The 17,868-nt window shown below is 44.0% G+C and overlaps 1 pseudogene; it reads right to left on the bottom strand.

Moving 5' to 3' along the window:
* Nucleotides 1–17,006: 17,006 nt before the first annotated feature.
* Nucleotides 17,007–17,365, bottom strand: LOC147455791 (large ribosomal subunit protein uL29 pseudogene; annotated as a pseudogene).
* Nucleotides 17,366–17,868: the final 503 nt, after the last annotated feature.

Here is a 17,868-nt window from a genome sequence, read left to right as displayed (position 1 = left end):
TAAGGTAACTACTGGAATGACACCATTCAGCATGGTGTATGGTACTGAAGCTATGGTTCCTATGGAGTTTGTAATCCCCAGTCTAAGAATGGCTGTGAAGTATGGATTAGACTTCAACCATAATCTTAAGAAAAGGTTGGATGAACTGATGCAGTTAGATGAACTCAGGAAAAGGGCTATATTGGAACAAGAAATTGTTCAACAACGAAGGAAGCACTGGAATGATCATCGAATTAAAGTTCGAGAATTCCAGAAAGGAGACTTAGTGCTTCTATATCAATCTAGATTGGGTCCAAAGAAGCCAAATTTGAAGATTGCCTGGGCAGGACCTTTTGAGGTCGATTGGGTCTTCTCCAATGGCACAGTTAGATTGAAATATTTATCTAGACTGATGTTGCCGGGAGTGTATAATGGAGCAAAGATCAATCTCTATTATTCAGAGACCATAGAAACTGAGTTAGAACAAGGAACTAAGGAACTGGAGGTTGTTGATCAAGAGATACCGGAATCAGATATTTTTGGACTTTTTCATGTGCAACCAGTTCCAGTTTCAGAACCAGTACCAGAAGGACTAGATCAGTCGAATCTTAGAATCAGTACCAGTATGGTCGCACCAGACTAGGAATCAGTTCAGTACCAGTATGGACACACTTTCCAAATTTTAAGCGCCCAACGGTCAAATGGCATGCTAGTGGTAATTATTACAAGGATGGGTCGCAGTCTTGTCCAATGCATGTCTGCCACGACAGCAACAACGACACACACAAGTCTAGGAGCGGTGAGTGTTGGAGATTTTATGGCGCGAACACGTATAACAGTTAGCAGAGTTAGCATTTTTCCCCATAAATCTCCTGCGCGACTCTTTCCTCCTGTCAACCATTCGCCATCGCCGAGCTCCAAGGTTTCTTCACTACAGTCACAAACTTTGACCTTTGATGAGACAGCTGACTGTCAGACAGTCTTACCAGCGTCACCAAGAAACGGTTTTGACACAAGTAAGTCATCTTCTCCTTCGCCTGTTTCATCGTCATCGACCTCACAATGTATGGGTAGAAGGAAACGCTCCGAGAAGATGCAGGAAACTCTTGAGGAAACCCAGGCTATAGTTGCTGAGGCAAAGGCAAGCCTTCCCGTTGTTCCATACAGTAAAATCCAACGATATGTATTTACTGATCACGCAATGACTCTGCTACAACTCTGGGATCTGCGAGTTGTGTTGCAAGCTACAAGGATTGCTTTTGATTCAGATATCATCAAGCAAGTTCTTGACTCCTTTGATGTTGAAACTAGCAGTGCTATGGTAAATAGTAGGAAGGTGTCAGTGACACCAGAAGCCATTGCATTTGCATTTTGGATGCCTAATGAGCCCAAACCGTCTGTGGCAACTGCGCAGCAAATAAGTATCGCTTTGAAGGAGGATGAAATGGCTAGAAAGAAGCGTAAGGCAAGTGCTCAAGGAGTTCCAGTAGCAGGACTGGAATCCTCCGCTGCTTACAGGTTTGTAGCTGAAGCAGTCATTCTTAAGAATAACCCAACGTATGTGTCAGAAAAATTGTTTGCTATGCTGTTGGCCAAGATATTGGATCCACAAGTCCATATCAACCTTTGTCAAATACTCTCGCATAATGTACTCCAATAGACTGCAAAGCTGAAATCTCAAATTGTTTTCAAGGCATGGTATGTCTGGCAATTCCTGTATTGGGCTACTGCTGCAGATGTTAATGAGCAGGTAAAACAGGCTTGGAGTGAGCAGCTCATTTCTGAACCAAAGAAAATTGAACTGTCCTCAGACGACGAGGAAACTGACAGTCAAATGATTTACACTGACCTGAAAAGGAAAGCCACTGCAGAAGAAGCTGGCAGTTCAAAGAAGCCAAGAATTACACTGACAAAAAGCAGTGAGTTTTTGAAGCAAATAGAAAGCCAAGTTAAGGCAGTAAGCACTGAGAAAGCTAAGATGAGTAAAACTGAGCAGAAATCTGCTCAGAAGACTGTGCCTGATCAGCTAGCTGTCAAAAATACAGTTGCTACTGGATCTGGGAAAGATCATGTCAAGCCAATCACTGTTGAGAAGATACCAGACCAGTCAGGGGACAAAGGCAAGAGTCAACTGGACAAAGGGAAAGGTCCAGCGTTCTCAACTTTGTCTGGTGGAATTCCTGCCATTATTGGAAATCCTCTACAACTGGTAAAATAGGATAAGTTGCAGCAAATGCAAACTTAGAAATTGAGAGGGCATCTTTTGCTCAGCAAAGCCGATTATGCAACTTTACCCTACGTGGCTCCAGTGGCAATATATGAACCTATTGATTCTGATCCAACCACGGTCAATGACTGATGTTCAGTATTGATATAGTCTTCTTGGAATACCATTGTCAGTTGTATGGGACAATTGGTGGAGGTTGCTGGATTAGAAGACGAAGTCAAAAAGCTTATAGCTGACTCAACAGAAGCACAACATCAGATTGAAATGCTCCAGAAAGCCTAGGAAGTGCAGAACATACAACACAGGGTACTGGAAGCTCAATCAAAAAGGACTCAGGAGTTGTTGAACAAAAAGTTAGCTAAGGCTGAGTCTGAAATTATGATCATCAAAAGTCAAAGGAATGAAGCACTGAGAGCTGTCGAGCGAGCTGAAACGATGCTCAGGATGAAGCGGGCGGAATTCAGAAAGCTGCTATTGCACCATATAGCTCTGAAGCATTCACTGACTGACAGATACATCTACAATAGCTTGTCTGAAATTTTAAACCCTTCAGGAAATGCTGTTTTTGACTTAGAAAATTTAAATTCCTTGATGGAAAGTATGCAGAGCGATTTGTAGGACAAGGTGGATGAGTTCAATAATGCTCTGATGAACCAAGCTATAATGGATTATATTGAGCAACAGACTTCCCCGGATGAGGATGGAGAAGATGAAGAAAATGAAGCTGATCAGGAGGAGGATGATCAAGAAACTGGGCATACAAAGGATAATGATGATGCCCCACCACCATCTCCATCTCCAGGACCTGGTACTGGTGGGACAGGGCCAGATGAAGAAGGCCAATCACAGCTAGACCAGCTAGACCAAAATGAGGGTCAGTGGGAAGGACAGGATAAAGAGCACCAGTCGGGCAATCAATAGACTGAAGAGAAGCAGCCCAGTAACACTGGGAATCAGCCAACTGATCTGTCCCATCACAGCAGATAGGCTAAAGGGAAAATGAAAGTTCAGGATGAGGGACCAGTGGTGGCTGATCATCAGCATTCACTGCAGCTCATTACTTTGAATAAGCAACTGAGACATCAACAAGCCTCCATCACCAGACAATATTTGGAGGATGATGCTCTCTGGACTGACTTGGAAAGATTTCAAAGACTATATGTGGGAGCCAGGGAAATGGTAGAACATTGGAAATCAGCTTCTTTCCATGATAAAGAAGCTTGTAGACTACCTGCGCATCCCAGTACAGTCCAGCTGTTGGAAAGAGTTCCGGAATGGATGCTCAATGCTGATGAGAAAGTGGCAAACCCGCACTGGCAAAGGCAGTCTACTGCAGATTGTCGATCCTTAGCTCTAGAACTGGAACTTCTGCTGGGTAACAAACCAACTTACCGCTGCATGAAGGATGTCAGGGTACAACTCAAGGAAGTTCTAGTACAAATGCAAGCTGCCAGAGGTGTTTTGGATCAGAGAGTCAAAGGCATTCTTGAGGACCAGAAAGCCACTAGTAGAGGACCTCAAACGCGAATGTCAGTAGGAGCACATGCACCTGCTCTCCGAACCCTGTTCCAGCTAGTGAGAATCACCAGAAAGATGATGCAGCAGGAGAACCAGGTTGTTCTCAATTTCTTGGAATTTGTGCCTGATTCCCCAGTTCTCTTGTATGTTGTTCCAGCAAGAGAAACTAAGCTGCCAAGATTCTTTCCAGCGCTGTATCTACTCACATATTTCAAAATAATTGATGAGCTCCAGGATTGGTATGAGCGATCAACTGTGGAATGGAAGACTTGGCAGACATTGCTCAATGATGCTCTCCAAATCAATGACATTCAGGCAATGAAAGAGGAGTTGCATAGGATTTAGCTGTGTATGGGCCAGTGGAAGATTCAAGTCAGAGGATTGACCAGGATTACTAATCAGTTGCTACAACTCACGGTTGAATCTTCCAAATTGCCTGAAAAAGACATTGCAGCAAAGCCGGGTCTGGCACCGCAGTACAGGGAGATGGCTGAGATTCTTTTCGAAGCTCGCGTCAAAACAAATTAGCCTCTTCCAGAAGGATGGATCCATACTGCTTCGCATTGTCATAAGCTGGCCAGAACCAGATTGAGCAAGGACAGGCGTACACTCTATGATCTTGACACCAAAACCTATCATTCTCTCACGCCTTATGAGGTAGAGATGACCACAGAATGGCGGGATCAGCTTGAGCAGGAGGCCATTTACCGACTGATTCAGAAGGAGAATGCTGGTGCTGGGACTTCTCAGGAACCATCTCGGTCAAAGAGCAAAGGCAAAAGGAAGACGGTCCAATGGAAGGATATTGGGTAGTTCCATCTCAAAATTCAGTGGCGATTTTTCTTCTCAGCAAGCAGGGAGAGATGACAGCTCTACCTTGGCCTGATGACAACTCCACCTTGACCTGGTGAGAGCTCCACCTTGGCCTTTTCCGTTGCCTCCCACAATCCTTGGTCCTTCTTGAACTCCTACTCGTAATCTTTGAATGGCCATTCCCTATGTGGTCAAGTTGGCATCCCAACATCAGAACCAGACGATGGATTTTTCAGTCTCACATCACAATCAGACAGGGGATTTTTTCAAAATTTTTGGAATCTTGCCAAAATTCAAGAAAGAAGGGAAGGATGTAGACGGCTGGATAATCACCATGTGGGAACGTGTTCTTAGAAGATGGGCAACGAATTCCTTAGTAATTACTACAGTAAACCCGAAGTGTATAAATAGGGCCCATTACATTATTATCGGGTTGGCAATTGTTATCACTTGTATTAGCGCTTTGGGCTATAATTGTACTTGAGCATCAGTGGCAGTATTGCTGGCTGTACTTTCCCTCTGTAATCATATTCGCTGTAATCTTGATCTGTAATCTCAATCATGTCATATATTTCATTGATACTTACTTCTCGTCTAGTCTTCTGAATCTGAATCTGAATCTGAACCTTATTCCAATCTATAAGTCTGATTCTTATTTCAGTATCCACATTTCAGTCTAGTCTCTGGTTTCTGTCCAGTCTGCTGTCTGAAATCTTCCCACACTAGTAGCTGAAATCCTTCAACACTGGAATTAGCTGTCTCAAGAGATCAACTCCAATTCCAGTGGATTTTGTGGAGACAGAAGACCCTGACAAATTGTGGCAAGAAGTACAGGCTTTAGTGCAAAAGGAAGGTGAGCCAGTAGATGCGTACATACGTAAGTTTTCATTGGCATGGGAGCGGATGTGCAAGGCCTTAGCACCACAAGTACCCCCACCTGATATGATGAAGAAGGACAAGTTCTTGGCTGGTCTTTGGGAGAATATACGTTGGAGAGTGGAGATAAAGAAGCCTAGGACATATGAAGATGCATTGGAGGTGGCAAGGAACAAAGAGTGGAAGCTAAGAAAAATGAGCCAGCTAGGGGTGGAGTCTTTACCCATGAGGTCTGAATTTCAGCCTATGGATTCTTTGCAAGGTCGCATGCCAGGGGTTCATCATGAACCAGTGGTTTCCGTTACTCCTCAGGTTATTCCAACAATGGTCACTACAACAGTGCAAGATGATGGGCTAAGGCAAGATATGAGGCAAGTGGTATATTTAATGAAGAATCTCAGCCTAAACATGCTAGGTCAAGTGGGAAATAATTGAGGTCGAGGGAGGTTTGCAAATCAGCTAGGAGGTGAAGAAAGACTTAGGAATGGTGTTGGACAAAGCAATGGTAGGTTCTGGAGGCAGACGCCCACGTGTTATAATTGTGGAGAGTTGGGCCACATCAGCCCACAATGTGATAAGCCACCAAGGATGGGGGGAGACATGTATCCATTGCCAAGACATGTGCTAACTAGGTCAAATGATTATGGCATCGAAATCAAGGGAGAAGAAGTAACCAGTGGATTAACCCAAGAGGAAAAGGGAAAGACAAAAGTGATAAGTGTAGTCACCTTGGAGAAGGCATCAAAGCTAAAGGATACATTAGTGATGCCTATTGGGAAGAGGACCACAGAGGAAAAGGAAGGAAGAAGTGCCCCAGGTCCTAGCAAGAAGAAGGGAAAGAGCCATGAAGGCGAGGATGTCAAGGCCAAGAGGAAAAGGAGAGCTCGTCGCAAGTTTCATATTTCATATTTTCCACTAGGGGATGGGAAATTAAGCTATGACTTGAAGGAGGATCTGATAAGCATGAAAGACGATGTTACTTTTGGGCAGCTTATAGAGATGGTGCCTAAGCTAAAGAGACAGTGGAAGAGGATGGTTAACCCAATGGACAGAGAGCCACAGAGAGGTTCAGTGAAGGTGTTGGAAATGGATGAGCTACCAGACATTTGTCCAATAGTAGATATGTGGCACAAAAGAAAAAATTTGGGACAAGGTTATGTGGATGGCGGAGCCCAAATATGTGTCATAACACACTCATGCGTTGAGAAGATGGGTCTCACAGTGACTAGGGTGTCAAGCTTCCGGATCATATTGGCAAACCATCAAAAAGTAAAATGTTTGGGTGTTGTAAAGAGCTTAGAAGAGGAGGCGTATGATGTAAAGGCGGTGGTTGATTTTCATGTGATGCCAGTGGGGTTGGGAGCATATCCTATTATACTGGGTAGACCATGGTTACGTGCAGTGGGAGCTGTTTGTAAAGAATGAGGATGCAAGAGAGCTACACAAGACAAGCACAAAGCACACAGAGATGGAAAGCTTCTTCTTCTTCTTCACAAAAAAGAGAGTACAAAATGACTAAGTGCTAAAGCTGAAAAGTAGCACATATGTACATGCGGTCACTAAGTGTGAACTCGCTAGAAGCGTACTAGGCTGGCACTATAAGTGTAGTCCAGCTGTAGAATCACTGGCAGAGATCCTCCGTGTCGGTCACCTAACGCGCCAGTGAGTAAATGCCGTAAGCGGCCAAGACTCGTAGTGGATGCCAGCTCAAGGTGTAGAGCTCGACATCTCAACACTCCCCCTCGAGCTCTGCATGTCGCAGAGTCCAAGCATAGTCCGGAAACGTCGAAGCTTCTCAGCTCCGAGGGCCTTGGTAAAGATATCCGCTATCTGCTCCTCTGTGCTGACGTAGACCAAGTCGATGTCGCCCGCCAACACTCGCTCTCGAACGTAGTGGTAATGGACCTCTATGTGTTTGGTCCTGGCATGGAACACTGGGTTCCTAGCCAACTGCATGCTGCTGAGGTTGTCACAATGGTTGAAAATCTGCTGGTCCACTTGCACTCCCAAGTCCTCAAGTAATGTGCGTAGCCAAGCTACCTCGCACGCCGCAACTGCTGCACCTCTGTACTCGGCCTCTGTGCTCGATAAAGCAACCGTAGGCTGCTTTTTGCTGCTCCAAGTAACAGCAGCACTCCCAAAAGAGAACATGAAGCCACTCGTAGATCTCCTATCAACAATGCTACCTGCCCAATCTGCATCTGTATACCCATACAATGCTAATGGTGCATCTGCTGCATAGAACAATGCGTAGGCAAGAGTACCTTGCACATACCTAAGTGTGCGTCGTACTCCATCCAAATGTGGCTTCCTCGGAAGTTGCATGAACTGACTCTCCAAGCCTACTGTGTAGCTCAAGTCTGGCCTCGTGATAGTCAAGTAGATTAGACTACCCACAATCTTCCTGTACATGTTGACATCCTCAACAACATCACCCTTCTCTGCACTCAGCTTTGCATTCACATCCAAGGGAATAGAAATTGGCTTACAATCAGCCATACCATACTTTGACAACATGTCCAAAGCATACTGTCTCTGTGATAGCCATACACCCTCTGGAGTCCTGATCACTTCAATGCCAAGAAAGTAGCGCAACTCGCCTAAATCTTTCATTTCAAACTCCTGTTTGAGAAGACCCTTCACATGGTCAATCTCCATAGCATTGTCACCAACAATAATAAGGTCATCTACATATATGGTAATGACCACAATCCCCACATCACTCTCACGTACATAGAGTGAATGATCAGCATGAGCTCTCCTAAAACCAATACTGACAAGATACTTGGCAATCCTGTCATACCATGCTCTAGAGCCCTGCTTCAAACCATACAAAGCTTTGAGAAGTCTGCATACATAATCTGGGTAACCTGGATTGACATAACCAGGTGGCTGATCCATATACACTTCCTCTTGCAACTCACCATTCAAGAAGGCATTCTTTACATCCATTTGATGCATAATCCATCCTCTAGATGCAGCCACTGCTATGACAGCTCTCACTGTCGTCATCTTTGCCACTGGAGCAAAGGTATCCTCATAGTCTATGCCATACGTCTGTGCATAACCCTTTGCGACCAGCCTTGCCTTGTGACGCTCAATGTTACCATCAGCCTTATGCTTGGTTTTATACACCCATTTACAACCAATAGCTTTCTTGCCACTTGGCAATGGCACCAACTCCCATGTGTCATTTGCTTCCAATGCAGCCATCTCTTCATTCATTGCATCATCCCAATGCACATTTCCAACTGCATCCTCAAAACATGTGGGCTCCACATCCTGTATCACCTTAGCCATGTAGGCTTGGTGATGCGCTAGATACCCATCATAAGTCAATTTCTGAACTGGATTTCTGACTCTATTAGATCTGCGCGGTCCTGGGTCACTCCTTTGCCCTCTAGCATCTTCTTGTACTTTCCTTACACCAGGTGTCCTGACAGCCGGAATTCCAAATTCCTCATCAAGACTTTGTTCAGAACCATCTGAATCCATGTCTACATGTGAAAAACCTGATGATGCATCAACCATAAAGGGAGGTTCATCAACCTTTTCCTTTCCTTTTCGTGATACATTCCCTGTACCTGTTGGTGGAGTAACCTGCGTACGTAGTCTACCATTCCATGGTTTCTCAACAGAGCCACGAGAAGAGGACTCTTGTGGTCCACTCAAAACCTGTGACTGTGGCCTCACATTTTGTACAACCACATCATCTTTTACATCAGCCCCAATAGTGCCATGTGCATTACTGTACCAGCTGCTCATCTCATCAAAGACTACATCTCTGCTCACTCGTAATTCTCGTGTAGTAGGATTGTAGCACCTGTACCCCTTTTGTTCAAGGGAATATCCCACAAGAATACATTTCTCTGCTTTAGGATCCAATTTCCTACGCAACTCATCTGGTACATGCACGTAAGCTATGCAGCCAAACACTTTCAAGTGTGCCAAATCAGGCTTTGTACCTGTAAACTTTTCCTCAGGTGTTACATTATGCACCGTAGCTGTAGGTGTCCTGTTCATAATGTACACAGCTGTATTTACAGCTTCAGCCCAGAAATGATGAGGCATGTTCTTCTCATTCATCAATGCACGTGCAACCTCTGCAATGTGCCTGTTTTTCCTTTCTGCGACCCCATTCTGCTGTGGAGTATATCTGCATGTAAACTGCCTGTGTATACCATGCATTCGCAGAAAATCTGAAAAATCATTGGAGAAGTACTCTCCCCCTCCATCTGACCTCAATGTCTTGATTTGCATATCTGTCTCCTTCTCAATCATGACTTTGAAGTCTTGAAAGTGACCAAACACTTCACTTTTGTTACGCATGAAGTAGACCCATACTTTCCTTGTATGGTCATCAATGAAAGAGACATAATACCTGCAACCATGTATACTTGAAGTATCGGTTGGACCCCAAACATCTGTGTGCACCACCTCAAGTGGCTTTTTACATACATTGCGCTCATGTGGAAATGAGCCCTTTGACTGTTTTCCAAACTGGCATGCTGCACACACTTTATGCATACCATCCACCTTGAATTTGGACAAACCTTTTACGATCTATTTTGATTGCATGCTGCGCAATCTCTGCTCATTGACATGGCCAATGCGTTTGTGCCAAATGTCAACATCAGCCACAACACCTGTGCCCTGTGAAAATAATGCAGCTTTTACCTCAGGCATGTCTACATTCAGCGTAAACATTCTGCCCACACATTTGCCCTCTGTGATCAGCTTACAGCCATTCTGGAAATCTTCTACATAACAGCCATTTGGATTGAAGCGAACCTGCAAACCCTGCTCAACCATTTGTCCAACAGAAACAAGATTCTTTGTAATGTTTGGGACATGAAGTACATCTGCTAAGTACTTTGATTTCCCACTCTTCGTATTTAGAGGTATGTCCCCTACATGAGCAATGGGGTGAGCTGTGTCATCTCCTGTCTGCACATAGCCTGACACATCTGGTTTGCGCATATCTCTAAACCACTCTCCACGAGACGTCATGTGATTAGAGGCACCTGAATCCACATACCAAACATCATCTTGGGTGGAATTCTCTGTAGTCATTGTATTCATTACATGTTGCATAACAAACATGCGCTCGTTTTTGCTATCATCTGCATCTCTGCTAGTAGATGCATAGTTGCCCTGTTCTCTCTTTCTACTTGCTTTTCCCTTTGGACAGTCACGTGACATGTGACCTCTTTCACCACAAGTCCAACATTCTCTACTATCTGGAGTATGTTGCTGCCTGCTTGATCCTGCACCACGACCTCTTTGACTCCCCCTGCCTTGAGACTGGTTTCCCCTGCCACCTGTATTGTTTTGATTTGATTGACCTTCCAGAAATTGGCCCCTGCAACCCCTTGGGCCTTGACCACGACCTCTACCTCTACCTCTGTTGGAGTTAGAATAGAAGGCCTGTTCAGAATTATTTCTGCCATGAGAAGAAGATGTGTCAAGGTTCTTCTCCTCAAGAATAAGCATAGAAATCAAATCTTGGAACACGGGGATGTCGTCTCTTGTATTCATGGAAGACCTAAAATGTACATACTCATCTCCTAGACCATCCAAGCATGCACGGACAATGTCATCGTCTTCCACTGAGACTTTAATAGATCCAAGAGCCTCAATGATACTCTTGATCTTCAAAGCATAATCATTGATGGAGAGGTTGTTCCTCTTAACCTGATTTAGCTCCGACTTTAGTTGAAGCTTCCTGGCCTTGGTGTTCACCTCGAACACTCTGCCTAAGTTTTTCCATGCAATGGCGGGGGTTTCAGCATCCTGTAGATAGCCCATCATGCCATCTGTGATGCTCATAGAAAGCCAATACATCACTTTGCTCTGGCCTTGTTGCCAGTCCCTCAAAGCTTTCCTTTGTTCTGCTGTAGCATTTGCCTCGGGAATCTCTGGTTCCTTTTCATTGTCTCCTTCTACATAGTCCCAATAACCTTTTCCTTTTAAGAAATTTGTTATTCTGAACTTCCATGCAGGGTAGTTATTTTTCTCAAGCTTCTCAGTAACAATCTGACTGAAACCGTCAGACATCTTGAAGCACTAAGACAAAATAGCTGCAATCTGCAAAAACCTGCAAATCTGCTGAACCTGCTATCGTGGTTCCTGTAACGCTTTCTACACTCAACGAGTGTCCACAATCAAGCGTACATACAACCACTGTACTTGTACAGTAAATCTCTGTATACCGCACTTTGGAGACCTGTTCAGAAACTTGTGCAGAAACTTGTGCATCTGGTCGTGGATTGCGAACGAAGGGATTGTGATGCTCTTGCTCTCTTAGCCTCTCTTGCCTGCACCAGGCTCTGATACCATGTAAAGAATGAGGATGCAAGAGAGCTACACAAGACAAGCACAAAGCACACAGAGATGGAAAGCTTCTTCTTCTTCTTCACAAAAAAGAGAGTACAAAATGACTAAGTGCTAAAGCTGAAAAATAGCACATATGTACATGCGGTCACTAAGTGTGAACTCACTAGAAGCATACATGCGGTCACCTAACGCGCCAGTGAGTAAATGCCGTAAGCGGCCAAGACCCGTAGTGGATGCCAGCTCAAGGTGTAGAGCTCGACATCTCAACACTGTTCAAGATTGGAGACGTGGTACAATTAGCCTCTATGGAAAGACAGTGCCAAGAAGCTATATAATATGGAAACAAGGAAACGATTGGAGGAGCTTTATGAAGATGAGGATGAGTCTAGTGATGAAGACTATTCCATAGTGTCTGATGAGGATAGTGATAGTACTACCAGCAATGATGAGGATGTTGATGTTGCATTTCTTTTGATGGACAAAGAAATCCAGGAGTCTGGTTTAGTTGCATTTGCAAATGAGGTTGAAGATGAAAGTGAAGGGTCTTATGAAGTGATTGAAGGGTTGATGCAAACCAAGGTTGAATTGTCAAAGAAGCAAGAATTGATGACACAAATGATTAGTGGAGACCTGTCATCTATGGAAAAGGAGATATATTTGCATATGCTGGCTAGTTTTCCTGATTTGTTCATTAATTCATATGAAGAGATCAGAGGGTTCAAGGGAAAAGAGATGCATATAGAACTGAAATAAGGTGCTAAGACAGTGCGGCACATGCTAAGAAGGATGGGTCAAGAGCAGATGGAATCCTTGCGGGAAGAGGTGGACAAGTTATTGAAGGCAGGGTTCATAGTCCTTGTGGAGACCACAGAATGGGTGAGTCCAGTAGTAGTCAGCCCAAAGAAGGATGGGAAGTGGAGGATTTGTGTAGTTTTTAAACCCTTAAATGAAGCCACTAAGAAGAACCCATATCCTCTTCCATTCATCGATCAAATCTTGGATTCAGTGGCAGGTTATGAGAGGTACAGTGTGTGTGATGGTTTTTCAGGCTATTTTCAATTGAAGATTGCTCTTAAAGACCGAACAAAGAAAACTTTCATCACGCCATGGGGCTGCTATTGCTACACGGTATTGCCATTTGGATTTTCAAATAGACCTTCCTTCTATCAAGAGAGAGCACATTGGGCATTGGAACCATTTATTGGTAATTGTGTTAAAGCTTTTATGGATGACTTCTGTGTCTACAGCAGTAGGGCTGAACACCATGAGAAGCTGCAGATGGTATTGGCTTGATATGATGAATGTGGAGGACAACTAAATCCAAAGAAATTTCATCTAGCACAGCCAAGAGTGAAGTTATTGGGTCATACGGTGTTAGAAAATGGCATTGAGGCTGATCCAGACAAGGTTAAGTCTATTATTCTTCTTCCATCACCTACGAGTACTAAGCAATTGGCAACCTTTATACATAAAGTGAAGTACATGGCACGGTTTATTCTATTGTCTTTGCAGCTCCTTTATCCATTACAACAAGTGGCAAAGCATGATCCATTGCAATGGGATGACAAGTGTGAAGAAGTGTTTCAAGAGGTGAAAGAGGTGTTAGGGGGGTTGTCAGCCATGCAGGCTCTTGATTGGGAGAAAGTGTTTTATGTAAATCCATCAGTAGGGGATGATGCCATTGGATCCATGCTGTTGCAAAAGGGAAGGGCAACCATTATATGAGGCCAGTGTATTGTGCAAGCCGAGTGAAGTTGGTAGCAGAGAGAAAGTTCTCGGAAGTAGAGCTAGTGATGGCTAGTGTAATATTTGCTTGTCGATGATTTCGTCATTACTTGCTACCACGACCATTTGTTTTCTTGACGAGTTATGCTTTTTTGACACAATTAATTAATGGCACTAACATGTCAAATGTGTTCAAGAAATGGGTAATTGAGCTGCAAGAGTTTGAGTTCTCTTTTCTAGTGGAAAACAGTACAAGAGCTACCCTAGCTGATTTATTGACTTACAAGGAGAATCCCCTTCTTGTTAAGGAAGAGGTGGTGAGAAAGATAGTTGAAGAAGTTACACAGATCAGCAATGCACATGTGTTGTTCTTTGATGGCTCATACAGAAAGAGCCATGATGCGGCTTCAGGGGGTATAGCACTTTAAGATCCAGAGGGGAAGCTAGTATGCAAGAGAGGGTTCAAATTGGATGCACATAGTAATAATGAGGCTGAATATGCTACGTTGGAAGCCGGATTACACATTTGTTTGAAGCATGGGATGAGAAGGCTGAGCATAAAAGGTGATGCCTTGTTAGTTGTGAAGCAAGTGCTGGGTGTGTGGAAGAGCAAGAACACCTCGTTGAAGGAAATGTGTTTCAGAATTAAAGGCCTATTAAAAAAGTTTGAAGCATGGAGCATCAGACACATTGAACGTTCTCTAAATGGAGACGCACATGAAGCAGCTCAAAGCATGATTGGGGAGCTATTTGTGTTGAGGACCAATTTACCTCTTTATCATGGCTGGGAAAGTTTGGCTCAAGAAGAGGAGTTTTTGCTAACAGGAATCATTCCAAAGGACATTCAGAAGTCTAAGAAGTATGGTTTTGTGCGTAGAGCATACAGGTACAAATTGATTGGTGATGTTTTGTACATGAAAGGGGTTGATCTCGTGTTGAGACGTGTACCCTGGCGGGAGGAGCTTTATAGAGTGTTGGAAGAGAATCATGAAGCCGCATGTGGCAGCCATTTTTCTCTAAAGATCACCTTGCATAAGATCCTGCAAGAGGGGTATGTATGGCCTAGTTTGCACAAGGATGTTCACCATTGGTGTAGGTCTTGCAATAGGTGTCAAGCATGAGTTCTACCAAACATCGAGCGAAGTTATCCGAGCAAGCTCAAAACCGAGAAAATTTATTAAGCGACTTGCTCAAGTATATGTATAGTTCTTCTCTAGAAAGATCTTTCTCTAAACTCAAACAATAAACGTCAGCACCATTGCTAGTCTCTTATGGTGCTAACCTCACTCTCTCTCTCTCTCTCTCTCTCTCTCTCACACACACACACACACACACACACACACAATAAGTGTTTAATCAATAATTAATTGGTAAACATGAATAGCCTATAAACCCTTACTATACATTTGTTTGCTTATTCCTTCGTCAATAACACAACATTGTGGGCAGCAATGCTACTATTCTCTCCTAAGCTATCCACCTTGTCATGGGTACTGGCCTTCATATTAACTACTGAAAAATCTATGCCAAGCAGCTCATAGAAGTTCAACTTTATGGCCTCCTTATGGAGACTCAACTTTGGCCTTCATAATATGAGGTTGGCATCCAAATTGCACATCACATCCCGCTTCATGCATCAATTGAACAATTCTTTCACAAAGATTGAAGATGTGGCTCCCTTCCATTTTGGATCATTCTTTGAGAAAATCTAGTAGATGTCAAGAAGGTCATATTTTTTTTGCGGCAAAATTCAATATCTTTTGAGATTGTGTCTATTCAAGATAAGGTGGTATGGAGATCTTGCTAGCTAGATGAGGGAAAGAATTGCATTGTATCAACAACGCACTGTTTTGCACACCATAGGGACTTTCCAAACCAAGAGCTGCCATGTCCAACCACCAGGAAGAACGCAACCAGTGTCTCTCTCTCTCTCTCTCTCTCTCTCTCTCTCTCTATATATATATATATATATATATATATATATATATAGAGAGAGAGAGAGAGAGAGAGAGAGAGAGAGTGACAATCATTAAAACAATAAGCAATCTGTTTTGAGCTAATACAAAACATCTTTACAACAAAATGTCGAGCTTGGAGAATCTCCATAAAAAAATCTTTGCACTCCAAGAGATCAGAGTTGACTACATCTACTTTTTTCTCCGCCTTATCTTTTTCCGCTTTCTCTTCAACTTGCACATTCTCCCACTTAAATCTTGACTTCAACTCTCTTCGTTGGATAGATCTTTAAGGTCTCTTGGGATAGTTTCCTATGGCATTAAAATTCTCTTCTTCTCGGGCCGGGGGGGGGGGGGGGGGGGGGGGTCATAAAAAGAGGAAAATGCTATAACCTTTATATCACCCAAGTGTGCTAGATTGGTTATTCCATTTCCCTCTTGAATAATAGGTCATGATTTTATTGCTCGTTACCTTCATAGTAATTGCACTCTTTTGCAATATTGTGCCTAATGTGAGCAAAGAAGTGAGCGACGACGTAGGCACTGAGAGGGTGCCGATGATTATAAGCATGTGAACTGACTCTCTCTTAAAAAAAAAACTCTCTGAAGTAGTCTGTGCTAGCGTGGACTTCTTGAGAGAGTTAATTCTATGAAAGAGGCTAAGGATGTGAGAGGTGAAAGAGAGAGGCACTTACTAAGTGTGTGTGTGTGTTGGTGTGTGTGTGTGTGTGTGAGAGAGAGAGAGAGCTCATAACTCGGATAATGCCAAGCCTCCATAGAAGCTAATTAGCTAGCCTATTGAGGGTCAAGTTTGCTTGCACACCCTTCCGTGGAACTCGATGCCGAGTGGAGAAGTCAGGACCGTTGACATTGTGAAACTCACCGTTGAGGAGGGCTGACAACATTCCAGGCAAGCCAGCCGTCTAGCTGGTGCACAAGGGCATTCCAATGACATTGGACGTGGGAGAGAATAATTGGACGTGGGAGAGAATCCTAATGAGTTCTTTGTCGGTAGAATGAAATGATTTGAGCCCATATTGCACACGTTGTGAGCATTTTATATGCTGTTGAAGCAAAATGCTTCTTCGCCAGAATGCCGGTTTAGTTTAAGCTTGAAAGTAATTATGGAAGACGAACCCGTGATCTCTCCCCCCCCCTCTCTCTCTCTCAAAATCTCTCAAGGAGTCCACGCCGGCGCGGACTCATACAGAGAGTTTTAGAGAGAGAGAGAGAGAGAGAGAGAGAGAGAGAGAGAGAGAGAGAGAGAGAGAGAGAGAGAGAGAGAGAGAGAGAGATCAGAGAGTGATACGCAATTGCGCGCTCGTCAAGCTCAACCGTCACGCAGCTGCTGCCATGGCCGGCGAGGAAGCTCATCGCCCTCATGTATTGCAGAACAAGCTTGACAGTAGTCGCGGAAGACGAACCCGTGATCTCTCTCTCTCTCTCTCTCTCTCTCTCTCTTTGACATGAAAGACTCAATGTTGAAATAATCCTAAATCAGCTGTCTACTTACAAAACCCTAGCCATTCTCTCTTGGCTAGTATCAGAAACAATCTTCCGCACAAAATAACATCTCATCAAGCCTTCAAAGCATATTTTCATTTTGGGAAATAGGTCTCTTTCTTCTTCTGCTTCAATGTCTCTAAACCAGCCTTATGTTTGGTTAGCCGCCGCCGAATGGCACGGGGTGCAGGTCTAATGGCAACCACTTGTTCTTGTAGGCGGTGCGAAGAGCTGCCTTTTGATTTTGTGAAAGTACTGTCAACACTTGCGCTACTGACAGCCTGACTACCTTGATTTTGAATAGCTTGTTGGGTGCTCCTCCAATCACCTTGGATACTCTCAACAGAGCAGGCTCTGCTTTTAGGTCCTTGAGTTGAGTCTGCAGCCCCCCCTTGCTCTTGGCTCGCAATTCATGCACCTTGATCTTGGCCATTTTAATGAGCAATGACCTTAGAGTAGCCTTCACGAGCAGCAGCCCATGAGCAAGAGGAAGCGACCTCATTTCTGCAGATACCGCGAGCTGCAAAGGTCTGCTGTCGACGAAGGCAAGATTTCGTAAGAGCTCTCTCTCTCTCTCTCTCTCTCTCTCTATAAAAAAAAAACTCTTTGAAGGAGTCCACGCCGGCGTGGACTCCTTCAGATAGTTTTTTTTTTTTTTAGAGAGAGAGAGAGAGAGAGAGAGAGAGAGAGAGAGAGAGAGAGAGAGAGAGAGAGAGAGAGAGAGAGAGAGAGAGAGAGAGAGAGAGATTTTGGATAGCTTGTTGGGTGCTCCTCCAGTCACCTTGGATACTCTCAACAGAGCAAGATCTGCTTTTAGGTCCTTGAGTTGAGTCTGCAGCTCCCCCTTGCTCTTGGCTCGCAATTCATGCACCTTGATCTTGGCCATTTCTGTAGATACCGCGAGCTGCAAAGGTCTTCTGTCGATGAAGGAAAGAT

The sequence above is a fragment of the Adiantum capillus-veneris genome, chromosome 6 (assembly GCF_014529385.1).
Source record: "Adiantum capillus-veneris isolate H3 chromosome 6, ASM1452938v2, whole genome shotgun sequence".
In the NCBI taxonomy this organism is placed as follows: domain Eukaryota; kingdom Viridiplantae; phylum Streptophyta; class Polypodiopsida; order Polypodiales; family Pteridaceae; genus Adiantum; species Adiantum capillus-veneris.
The sequence above is the reverse complement of the archived record's forward strand: the minus strand, read 5'-3'. Positions and strand labels throughout refer to the sequence as shown.